The 13,381-nt window shown below is 31.6% G+C and overlaps 1 protein-coding gene across 1 annotated transcript in view; it reads right to left on the minus strand.

Annotated features, from left to right (window-relative positions):
- FBXL17 (F-box and leucine rich repeat protein 17) overlaps positions 1-13,381 on the minus strand; it is a 310,768-nt gene that overhangs the window by 97,921 nt on the left and 199,466 nt on the right. The gene's annotated exons all lie outside the window — the stretch shown is intronic.

Below are 13,381 nucleotides of genomic sequence, written 5' to 3' on the forward strand. Positions count from 1 at the left end.
GTTCATAAAATATATTTTCAGTCCCATTAATATAAAATGCACCAATTCATTAGATAGGTAAGGTGCCTATTGTGATCTTCTCTGCATAGAAATATTTTAAAAAGTGTTTTTCATAGGCTAAATTGTAAGAATTTCTTCTAATCCTGTTTATCTGTTATCTGATCTTGCTATACTATTTAATTTTCAGATTGATTACCTAATCATCTATTCTGACTCTTAAATCAACATTCCTACTATACACAAAATCAAATTACTTGCCATTTGGGAAAAAAAAGAAAAGAAAAGAAAAGAAAAAAAAGAGTCTTGCTGAACTTGTCTTAACATTCTAGAAAATACACCTACATCCTCAAGGACCTTTATCTCCACTGCTACCACTAAATTATCTACCTATCTGATTTTACTGTTCATGCTGCCAATTTTAGATTTTAAAAGTAATCACCTAATTCTTATAGCTTACAAAATACAATAACTTAATCATAACCCTTTATATCTATTTGTCCTCTATCTTCTTTCTCCTTCTAAAATCTAAAATTGAAAATAACTACTACTAATAAAATATTATGCCTCTAAAAGACTTCTTTAATCATATTTTTTTTACTGTTATTGTAAACTTTCAGAAGACCTTTTGAGCACGGTATTTAGAAGATTTTGGCAATGCTTGTTCTTGGAAAACAGATTTTCATAGGTTATGAAGAGCAAGTATGACAATTGTTTTCCTTTAGAAGTTACACCAAAACTGTTTTTAAATATAAACTACAAAGAAAACCTATCCATCGTTTTTAAAGAGATGCTCATCATTGTATCATTGTTTTCTGGCTAATAGTAATCAATTTGGCCATGAGTATTTTTTATTATTATTTATTCCAGAAAATAGTTCATTATAATGTTATAATGAGATTTTATTGCTGATATTAGCAATATAAATTAATGTATAATCATATCCTTTAATCCCTCCAGATGTTGCCAGCTCTAAGCTTTTTTTTTTTTTTTTTTTTTTTTCAAATGGCTTGAGTGATTTGAATCCTCTTCTTGAATTCTAAACGAAATACTGCTTATTTCCTCCCAACCGGAGAAAACACAAACACACAAACACATGCAAACAAAAACAGAAACAAAAACAAAAACAAAAAACAACTTCACAATCTTCAGCTAGTTTCATTCTGTAGAAAAAGAAAAAAAGCAAAAAATATAGCTTTGACTGCTTCTTTCATTTTTTTTTTTTTTAAACAGTTAAATTGCCTAACATCTAAAAGAATGAGGTAATGACACATCTAGTTTAGAGACTAAAAATGTTTAATATAGCTGACATACTGAATTTATAAATTTCTTTATAAACCTTCAATAACCTGCATGAATCAAGCTAATTTCAGTTTTAATTTCTATTATTCCTTCTATGGATTATCTACATGTAAATTAATTTACACATTAAATTAACTTAGAGACAGAAGAAACACTTTATATGCCTCTGTTGCATAAAGGGCCAGACAATACATAATTGTTAGTAACAACTGATTTCTTTACAACAGAAGGAAAAATAAGAGTAGTTGTATATTTATTACTTTAATCTTTTAATCTTTGTTAAACATGACAGAAAAGAAAAAGGGTAAAAGAACAAAATGATATTAACCTTTTCCAGAAAGCAAGGATCAAGTCATGATAACTTTGTTGTTATAATCCATCAAAATTATATCAGGTTATTGTCATATCTATCTTTTTGAAGTCTTCATATTTACTATTTTTCTGAATTAGGCAAATCTAGGGTGGCATGTGTGTGTGTGTGCTTTTAAAAAGTACTAATTTTAAAAGTATTAATTCTTTTAAAGTATGTCTGTAATACCAATTTTAAGGTCCTAAACCAAAATAAAATTCAGTGTAAAGAAAAAGACTAATCTTAAACACATCAGCAAAACACGAGTAAATAAGAGAAGCAAAGTTATTATTTACAACAAAAAATATGTTTTAAATAATTTTATCTAATATTTAGCAAACAACAAAAGTGAGCAAAAATAGAGCCTAAAAATCTTGGGTCTAACTCCTATTGCCAGGGAGCTAACATGACACAGTAACAGCAACTGTGTGCTAAGGCACAGAGAAGACCTTTTTCAGTCTCCAAACTCAAGGTGACTGTACAGATTTTTGTCAGCTCACCATATCAGTTTTAATAAGAAATATGTGAAACATCAAGAAGTAATGAAAGTTACAGGGACACAGGTATTTCTCTTAAATTTTCCTCCAGATTTATTAAAATGCAAACATTCTTACAGTAAGAAAAGTAATTTTTACACTCAAAATAAATTACCAACAATAAGCAAAGGGTTCATTAGCTAAAGGGCTAAAGAAGTAAGACTATAATCTGAGCTTGGAAAATATATAAGCCTGCATAAGAGGTGACCAAAATGAAAATCTCTTTCTTTCTTTCTAAATCAGTATTATTTAGAACCACATAAGACATGAAAACATCAGAGCAGCGATTATGAAATATTTATTTTATGAAGGAATTGCTGACTCCTTTAACCTGAAAATATTATCTAAGAAATTTTTATGCCAAGCTTTCTGTAGATCCACACGATATTTTATGAAGGCTGTTCTCAGATAGACCGATGTGCCATTCAGTTTTATTGCATTTGATTCCAAGAGTAAGAAATTAATATCACACACTATGAAATTTCCAGAGCAAGTGAAAGAGCAGAATCTAATTTCATCGAAAAAAAAAAAAAAAAAAAGCCAATCAAACAGTATTTCAAAGACAAAGAATAAACTAACAACATACCTACCTAAGGCTAACACAAACTAGAGCGACAAGCTTATGGATGTTTGTGGACAACTTCAGCTTACATACCACTTTGATGTTGAACACATCAACATCCCAGCAAAGTTCAAGTGACATTCATAGACTAAGAAACCTAAGATATCCGCTTACTATAATAATTTCTAAAAATCTCTTCCTATTCAAAAAATAAAACAAATTTCAACAAGAAAAAGGTTTTACTACAATGTTACCAAGATTACAGCACTTTCAGGAAAAAAATCTCAATATGGGTTAGAGAAACTGTGGAAATTTACGTGCATTTACTGCTCTGCCCATTTGTTCTGTATACATGACCAGGTATATATATATATTTTTTTTTCTTGAATGTGTAAAAAATAACTGGCATAAAGCTCCTCTGTAAACAAATCTCTTCTTCAAAAGTAACTAAACTGCATGATTGAGAAATAGGTAAGGTTACTGATAACTTCAAATTTAGACCTATAATCTTGGTGATTCCCACATATAAATCTGTGCAATGAATCCACAAGTCAAGGTTTCTGATGTTCCTTGTAACGCACAATGTAAGAACATACAAATAACAGCAAAATAAGATGAATTAGAAAAAGAGTCATTCAAAAAGTATTTTTATTTTCTATATCAATTGATTCTCAAATTCTTTGACTTGCTTAAGTTTAATGGATTAAACTATTCAAGCTTCCATGTACAAGAAAAGATTCAAAAGATCTTTGAATTATGGGAAATAATTGTCTTTTCCATATACATATACAGTTTTTATGTTTTCGGTTGGATTCTAAAAACACTGGAAAATCATATTTGTGACAACTGAAAGGAACTAATGAGAAAATATGACTACAGCATTCATGATATAAGTGGTCCTGGGAGACCTTGTTACAGTTTGAGATGCTTTTCATCCCTGAGTGAAGCTAATTGGAGTTGCCATACACTGGTTAAGAGATCACAATTGATGAAAGTGTAAAAAAGAAAATAAAAAGAAAAGTACCGTTGGAGACATATTAACACACTCCATTGGTAAGATTAAAAATGAGCATCAGACTGTTTATAGGGCTTCTTTGCATTTGCTTGTCTCTAAGCAGAAAAATGAACACTTCAAAATCGCTCTTCAAAACATAACCAAGACCACCACTGGCAACAAGAAGTAATCTAGGAAAGAACAAGGACACTGAAATATACAATGGCAAAATAGAGACCTTTCACTAAGAAAAAAGTCTTCTAACAAGTTAGTATTTCAGAGGTTAAATTCAGACAGAGATGAGCAGCTGCATATAAAATAATATTCATAGCCATTGGTTTTGATGACTTAATTCCTATGGAAGGTAATAATGCAATATAATAACCAATTCTCTCCTACAAGAAAACAAAACCTCTTAGCACAGAAAGCATGTGCAGAATTTTAAGAAATGGATGTAATCTTAGGCCATCTGCACTCAGAAAGAATAATGGGAAGGAAAATAGTGAATAATACATATAGAACTATATAGAACTATACATATAACTGAATATATATATAGAACTAATATATAACCAAGAATGCATAGAACTAATATATAACCAAGAGTTCTGTAAAGCCTTATAACCCTCATAAAAATAAATGATAACTTTACATGCCTATAGACACCTACATGTGATTTGGGATTCTCCTATATTGATTATCTTATTTACATTATGAACAACAAATCTCTTTCAAAACATATATTTTCTAATACTTTGCACTAATGAAAGGTATGATTTTTACTTTTCTTTCAATTATCATGGTACTAAATTTTTACTGCCAGTTTAACATTCCAATCACATTCAAATTATGTATTTTTAATTTGAACATCAAGAACTGCATCTATAAGAAACAATATTAATCACAGAGACAACAAAACAGGCTAAGACTTTCAATCAAAAGCACAAATGGAACTTGAAAAGCAGTTTTCATCTAGAACCAACATGCAAAGTGTCAGTAGTTACACAAGTTAACAGCAATTATCTTAGGGCAATCATGGAGTTCTGATTAGCAGGGCAGTATTCTTTAGAAAATCAATGTAATTTAAAATTAGGTTCACCAAATAGTTTTGCTACTTAGAGCTCAGGAAAAAAAAAGATAAGATTTTTTTTCACACTGGAACTCACAAACTACAGAGGTAAAGTCAGACAAGTCCCGCAGCGTCTGCTTGTGCTCTGAGCTAGTCAGATGTAAGCAAGTTGCAATCAGAGAGTTATGCAGATAAATTAATCAGCAGTGTGCTCCAGCTATTATGCCCTGTCTTTCAGCAATAAATATCTATTTTCAAATATTTATTAGTAGTCTTATCTAAAATTAAATACCTTTAAAATTCGTGTTATTGACTGTATGTAAATCCAGCAAGCAATTAAGCTGAGAAAGGAGAGATTTAGCAAATTGTTTCATTTCTCTATCTGGCATTTACATGTAGTAGTATTTCAGGTGGCCTTTGATTCCTTTCTGACCTGGAGGTACTGGATATCATAATGGATTCAATACAAATTAACAACTTTAACAATAATTTTATTCTAAAACCCACATGTATCTGATTTTCCACAGCAAAGCATGCCAAAGTCCACAGGATATATCTCTGGCACAGTCTCTGAGTTTTCAGGCACCATGTTTTTAATCATATCTCTTATTTTTGAAGAATTTAAAAATACTTTGGAATTCAGATTTCAGATTAAGAGACTCAGTTGATACAGCACTTCAAATAGTTTCTTAAATTCATTATAACTTGTCCACTGTCGTAAAACAAAACAAGTTAACAAGTTAACCAGAAACAAGACAATGCACATTTCTTAGCAAGCAATATCTATAGTAAGTATTATACATTATAAGTATACATTATAGGTATTATACTGTATAATAAATGTCATACAAACAAATAATGACTTCCTTTTTCAAATGTTTCAGTTTTGCCTTATTGCCATAATACTCATCCAAAATAACAAATACAAATGACACAAGGGAATAAAAAGGAACAGTTGTGCCACTTCTTGAAAGCAAGAACAGGCTACCTTACTTTGTTCTGATCTTTTAGAGATTACGTTTACTTACTTTAGGTCTAGATTGGTCCTGGAGTTACATTGGCCTCAGTTTTGTGATTTTTATTTTATTTTATTTTATTTTATTTTATTTTATTTTATTTTATTTTATTTTATTTTATTTTATTTTATTTTATTTTATTTAAAGTAACTTTGTGCCATCTCATTATGGTATAGTATATAGGATAAGAGTATTCATTATTTGTTTTTCATGTATGTAAAATAGCATTATTTCCTCAAAGAAACCTTCCAAGTTTAATAGTAAAAATATGAAATGGGAACTGTACTTTTGTGTTCCAACTTTCCCCAAATGTTCCTTATGCTGTCCTTTTAGCACGCTCAGATAAATTTTAAAACACATAAGAATGCAGAAAAAAAAAAAGTCACTCACTTTTTAGAAAATTTATAAAAGGTGAAATGTTCAGTATTCATACAATTCTGTACTTCTTGATGTCAACAAGGACTGCACATTAAATGTATCATATGGAAAAAGGTTTTGACATATGTTTTATTTCCATATGACAGAGGTTAACATGCATTTCACTGAGTTTTGCAAACAGGCAGCTAATCTGTTGAGACTTCCAAATTTCATTTACATCATTTATTTTATTCTAATCCAAATAAAACCATAACTGCTACCAGTTCTTCTTTTCTACTTTTGAGGCCTATCCTTTCTTAAATGACAATGTAGATCATGGTCAGAGTGATGAGGACTAAAATGGACTTGAATCTCCTGAAAACTTTAAGAACACAGCAAAATCTCTGCCTCAGTTTCTTCTTTCCAAAGTGCAAACATATTCTATAAATCTTTTTTTTTTTCCTTGTGTGTTAAATATAAACACGTAAAGGCTAAGATCTGTGAATACCTAAAAACCTTATGTAAGTTTGATAAACATTCTCAATCCTATTCCTATGAGCTATAGGATTATTAAGAATTATCATGTTCTAAATTTATATGAAATGAACAAGGTTTACAGAGAGAGGTAATCTCTTTCATTAGACAGTAATAAAAGTAAAATCTTTTACAGCATATGGGGAAGATTTCTGGATAACTTTTCTATCACCAGATCTGATTTTTCTCCTCCACTCCTGAAGGACATTCAAGTTTACACAGAATTTCTGCATGTATGAAATGATGCTAGAGCAGAAGAAGGCCCAAGATAATCAATCAGGAAAATACATGTAAATAAATCCCATACTTGTCATAATTCATGTATATTTGCAACTTTTTTTTTTAATACTCTCAGACTTCAAACAAGCTGTTAGATCTACTACATTAATTTAATGCTGTAGATGCTAGTAAAAATGATGAAAGAAAACAATAAACAATCTCAGTGCATTTTAGGACAAGTGCTAGAGAGAAGACATTCAAGAATGCAAGCTATAACTGAATACTAAACTTTTCAGGCAAGGCCAGTATGCTAAATCTCACCCAATTGGTAGCATCACAGCAAAGACTGTGCATGAAATTAGGTATATTTCATACATCATGGACTACCAGAAATTTTCTAGGATACAAATTTTAGCTGAGACAAAAAACTTTGTGTCTACTAAAATCTTTGAATTTGTGATTTACCACGAGTATAATATAAATATTGATAAGAACACCAAAGTCCTCAGAAACTTCACTTCAACTAGGGAGAATGCAGTGAGATTGCAATGACTTACTAAAAAACAAACAAACAAATAATAATAATAATAATAATAATAATAATAATAATAATAATAATAATAATAATAATAATAATAATAATAATAAAAAAATGCTTTAAAGCAAATCCCAGAACTTCTTTGTAAAATGATTATACATTTCCTTCCACAAAGCTGTGTGGCTAGCATTTCCATTACTGGTACACCGCTTGGGGAAAGTGACCAAAAAAGCTTGATGGTACTCTCTATGTTTAGTATTGAATAAAATTGCCTTCTTTCAAGTCAGATAAGATTCTAGCAGTAGTATTTATTTGAATGAATGACATTTCTTTCTGTGTGTCATAATCTTAGTAGACTGCCAATTATATTTTCTAAGTACAGACTTTTAATGCCACCTAATAATGTATGATTTTCACCTAATAGTATTCATTTGTATTCATTCATTTCATTAGTTATTCTTAGTGGAATAACTTTTAATGTAATCTTACTAGAAAATAATCTGGCTAGACAGGACATTAGGGTGTACTGTGCCCTTTTAAAATGCAGTGAGAAAACATGGCAATTTTCAGTAGCTGGAAAATTCGTAACTGAGCAACTGCAAACACAATGAAATGAAGAGGACAGTTGTTTGTAGTCCTGATTTAAAGTATCACCTAAATATAAATCAGAAAATTAGTCTGTATTGTTGTTCTAGGTAAAAATAAATTGCTTCAACTGGAAGATTAATTCACAGTTAAGATCTCTAAACTAAAACAAACCTTTTAAATAAGTTGTGTTTCTTATGAGTTATTATATCCAAATCAAGGATTTGCATTTTCTTTTTCAGGTCAGATATGTCATTTCTGAAAATTAGCTTTACTATCTGAGCCCAGAGACTAACTGATGCCTCTGACCAATTCAAATCACACTAAAAATTGCCATTTCCCCAACAGTTATGCAGCAACAGAAACAATTTCTGGCACTTTGAACCTTTTGACTTTGAGAAGTCAAAAAGCACAAGAAGATTATAAAATATCTTTATACAAAGTGATAACATATGTTTTACACAGTGAGATATAAGTGAAGAAAGTACTTTCAGTCCATCATGTCTTATGGTCTCCTGACTCTTGTTGAGACAGCTCTGATTTTGTTGTGGCACCGAGCATGCTGATAATTATTTACATGTGGTGTATGATAGCACTGCTTGTATTTGTTATAAAAGAAACCTTCTCTTGGTGTTACCTGCCTGCACTTGCAACTGCAGACAATGTTCTCCCAGTGGCTACCCAGAAGCTATCTAGATGCTAAAATGTAATGAATTGCTATCCTGAACAAGGTAAAACAACAACAGCAACAAAAACTTAATGACAACCAGAAGGATTTTGACTGAAATTCTATGAATTTGAAAATATTTTATTCCTAATCTCTCAGGAGCATTTAACAACTGCAGCAGTTCTAACAGTTCATATAATCTTCTAACTGCATTTCTCCTCATTGATGTAAATACCCTAAATCTCGTCAAAGTTTAGATATATTTCCAGCAAGCCTCGGCTAACTTTGCACTGAAAAAGGAAATAGTCATCTAATTCCTTAATGGCATCTTAGCTAAGACAATGATTATTACATTCTGCTACAAGACAATCAGAAGCAGCTTCAAATGATTTCTTAAATTGATCCAACTGAACCCACAAGGGTGCAACTGTCTAAACCATTAGAATTCTATAGTCAATTAAAATCTACATATTAGAAAAAGGCAATGAAATTTCTGTGGGTTATATTTTTGCCTCTCCAGAGAACTCAGGCAAGAATTCTGTGATGTATTCATAAATCACTATATGTAACTATAACTCCATAGATTTTTTAACAAGCCATTATTAACAAAATATAAAAAATCTATGAAATCACTTAACTGCAGATCTGTCTTTCCCTACTTTCCTCTAATAACACATTTAAATTAGGGTTAGTGGGAGTCACATTTATTTAATTCACAGCTTTAAATATACACCTTTTAATTTTAAATATATTGCATTAAAGTAATAAATGTTATTGATGGTTAAAGCTTTCCAAGGAAAGGACAGTGTTACTACATTAGTCTTAACACTAAAACTTATCAGTCACTTAAAACAGGTCAAACTGAGTTGAAATTGACCATCTTTCTGCGTAAGAGGTTGGTTCTGTGTAAAAGTAACACAGGGACATTTCTTCTCTCACCAGGGAAGAAAGGGGAAAAGCAAAGCTGCTAGTGTGTGCACTTGATAGAAACAGCGGGGGGCAGAAAATGTTGCATATTTTCCATATGTGCAACTCTGAGAAGTCACAGAAGGCAAAAGCTCACTTTCTGCTTTTATTTCGATGCAACTAAGCAACTCAGACAGCAGAAGCATGCTGATGGTCAGCTGGTGCCAGCAATATGCCCACCACTCAACACAATGTTTCAGGTTACTAAGAAATTAATTCAAAGCAGATACTGTTTGTCAAAACTGTTCTGACAGACACTGTGTTCAGAACTTCTGTGGCTGCTATCACATTTAATTCACATTATTATAAAACATGCAAAAAGAAATCTCTTAAATAATATAAGCACACTCTGTACTTTGAGAGTAAATAGTGTTAGAGGACATCTTGTTTTCAGCAGCACCCAGTGTGTATTAAGATATTCAGAGGTTAGACTGATAAACATAATTGGAAAAGATTGCGTTCTCACTCTCTTCGTTCTGATTAAATTATTGCTTTACAAGGTCCACATGGAATCAGAGATTACTGGCAGAACACATAAAGGAGTCTGTTACTCTTTGGTTGACACAGCATAGTAGCATTTTATAAATTCAAATTACCATCTAGATAAACACCTCCTTTATATTCTTGCTAACCTGCCAGTACCTGTGGTGGACACATAACACAAACAGGAGTTTCTATTTTTCTTTAGATCTACATGCTTACAGGAAGCCTGAAAACCAATTTTCAAAGTTCAGGATAGGAATTCCATCAAGAAATGAATGGACAGGAAGTTCCATCTGAATATGAGAAAATGTTACTCTGAGGGTGACAGGGCACTGTAACAAGTTACCCAGAGAGGTAACCCAGAGAGGCAGTGGAGTCTCCTTCTCTGGAGATATTCAAAACCTGCCTGGATGCCATCCCGTGCAATGTGCTCTAGGTGATCCTGCTCAGCAGGGGCATTAGACTAGATGATCTTCAGATGTCCCTTCCAACCTCAACCATTCTGCGATTCTGTGCTTCTGTGACAGCCAAGGCAATTCACAAAGCATAGGCAATGTCCTTGCATTGGTTTGAAAGGCGAACTACTACTACCTGTTGCTCCAATTTACTTTTTTATCTGGTACTTGCTGCATTAAGTCTGAATGAGAGACAATGATCCTCCCCTAGGAAGAAAAATTACATTTCTCCATAATATATAAATGCGAAATATTTTGCCATGGCACGTAGTTTTGAATATGTAGCTCCAGATACAGTGATGTGGCCAGAAACAGTATCAGGCCTTCAAACTGGCTTGATGCCAAGTATTTAATTATCCCTGCTATGGGTTAGTTCAAAGTCCTGTCAAGATCTTCACATGTTTCCTTTAGTAATTAGCGTCATATGTGCTTTTGAAGATGTATTGTAGTTACAGTTATGGCCTTGGACATACAAGGAAACATATAGACTAAATATATTGCTTGGGACCATGAACAGAATCAATTAGCATTATTTAACCTTTTTTTTTTTTCTTTTTTTTTTCTTTTTTTTTTTCCCCTTACTAACAAAACAACTAGCAAATTGTGAAACAAAGAGCAGAGTCAAACTCTTCATTTTTACATTCTAGCCAACTGTTACACAATTGCATTTAAGGAGTCCAAAGTCAGGAAACTTCAATAACATGTGGAATCCTAATGCCTTTTTTGATTTAAGTGACTTTGGGATTTATTCTAGATTTAGAATTAATCCATTAATATGTAGAATCCTAATGCCTTTTTTGATTTAAATGACTTTGGGTTTAGAACAAAGTCCGTTCATTTCTTCCTTCTGGCATCACTGTGAATTCTTCTTCATGTATGTGGCTATGCTTCTGTTCATTATCTTTATATCTTTATTGGTTTGGAAAAAATAATGACAGTAGCTCATTTTCCTTCTCTTGTATCAAAATCAAGAGGTTTACCAAAACAGTAAGGAGAGTCCCTATGCTTTGAAATCCTTTGCTTCCATTAATTTATTTGCATAGCTGTGGCAGAATTAATCGTTGAACTTTAAAACTGGAAGGCACCTCAGAGGCTCATTTTGTTCATCATTGTGATGAAGTTAGGTCTGAACATCTTCAAGCTATCTCCATCCCTTCCAAAGAACAAAATGAATGAATATAAAATGAATGTATAAAAAAAAATAATAAAATGAATGAATCACCTACTTTGAGATTGAGATTGGGACACTGATGAGACTTAAACTAGATCAGAACGTGGTACTGTTTCCATGATAAGTGGAGCAACTACGTGAAGCAAAAGACCATGAAGACCATAGGTTCCATGTCACAGGAAAACCAACATCATACCCTTACTAAGATGGTATCTATCTATTATAGACTCAAACAGACTAACAGAATCTGTAACTCAGGCTGTAGCCAATTATGTTTTTCAGTGCAGCAGGTTCCCAATGTAATATGAGCTTAAACATGATGGTGATCTGACACAAAAACAGATTAAGGATGTGTATCCATACTTTGCAATTACCTTAACTCGTAATTCAGCATTCACCATAAAATTTATTTTATATCTGCACTCTGTAAAGGTTTTTGATATATTTTTTTCATGCAAATACGTTTCGTTTATAGTCGAATCTTACAAGCTAAGATTCTCTAAACCTTTTAGAACTGCAGATAGTAAAGAATGCGGCTGTTTCCTGATGTAATTTTCCTAAAATACTTTTCTTGATTCTCGATTGCAGTCTGTATTCTCACTTAAAAAATAAAAATAAAAATCAATGAATCTTGGCTGATAAAGATTCCTTCCCATTGTATGGTATACTTACAACTGGAGGGACAAGCTCAATTTAAGAACACTGGCTCATAATGTACCAAAAGGAAAATATCTTAGAATTAGGTATTTACATTTTACTTGAATGACCTCCAGATGAGAGTTAACTTATTTTGCTAAAGATTTAGTTAATTTTGATAACATTAGAGAGTTAGCTGCTATTGATGCTACGTTAAGAAGCCTGAACATTATTTAAGAAGAGTAATATTTGAGAAGAGTACCATACTTTTTACCATTTAAGTAAGTAAATAATCATCAACATCAACTTAGATAGAAATAAGGATTATGATATAATTAGACTTCTTTAATGATTTTAAATCTTTTAATTTTTTTTTAGATACAGATTTTTGTATGCACAGTGAATGTTTCAAGGTTCAAATGTCAGGCCTTCAAAGATGTAGTTAATATAGTTTTAAGCATTATTGTTTCTAATTAATAAAATAATGAATGCATACCAGATATATGCCTGCATATTCTTCCATGCTTCTTCTAATGTAACATTTACACATTTTTCTTAATATAAGAATATGAAAACAAGATTAAAGATACTGTAGTAGCATACTGTGTGCACATATACTGCAGACAATAAGTGTTTTTTTAGGAACTAATTTCTCCCCTTACTGTTACTGCCCAAGAAAACATTACTAATTTGCATATATGTTAAACATAATATGAATGGTTATACATAAAAACCAGTCACTATAACAATTCTAATTTTCTCCTAAGGGAAAAAAAAAACAACATTAGTGTGAATATAAACTTTATCATATCAGGGATGGATAAGGTCACAGTCACATTCCTACTACAACATAAATTCTAAGAGTTGTAACTATTCTACAAGTTGACAAGAAATGCTTTTTGGAGAACTCCTCTCAGCATTCATCAGAAATAATTCAATTCAAAA

The sequence above is a fragment of the Anas platyrhynchos genome, chromosome Z (genome assembly GCF_047663525.1).
Source record: "Anas platyrhynchos isolate ZD024472 breed Pekin duck chromosome Z, IASCAAS_PekinDuck_T2T, whole genome shotgun sequence".
NCBI classification, from domain to species: Eukaryota; Metazoa; Chordata; class Aves; order Anseriformes; family Anatidae; genus Anas; species Anas platyrhynchos.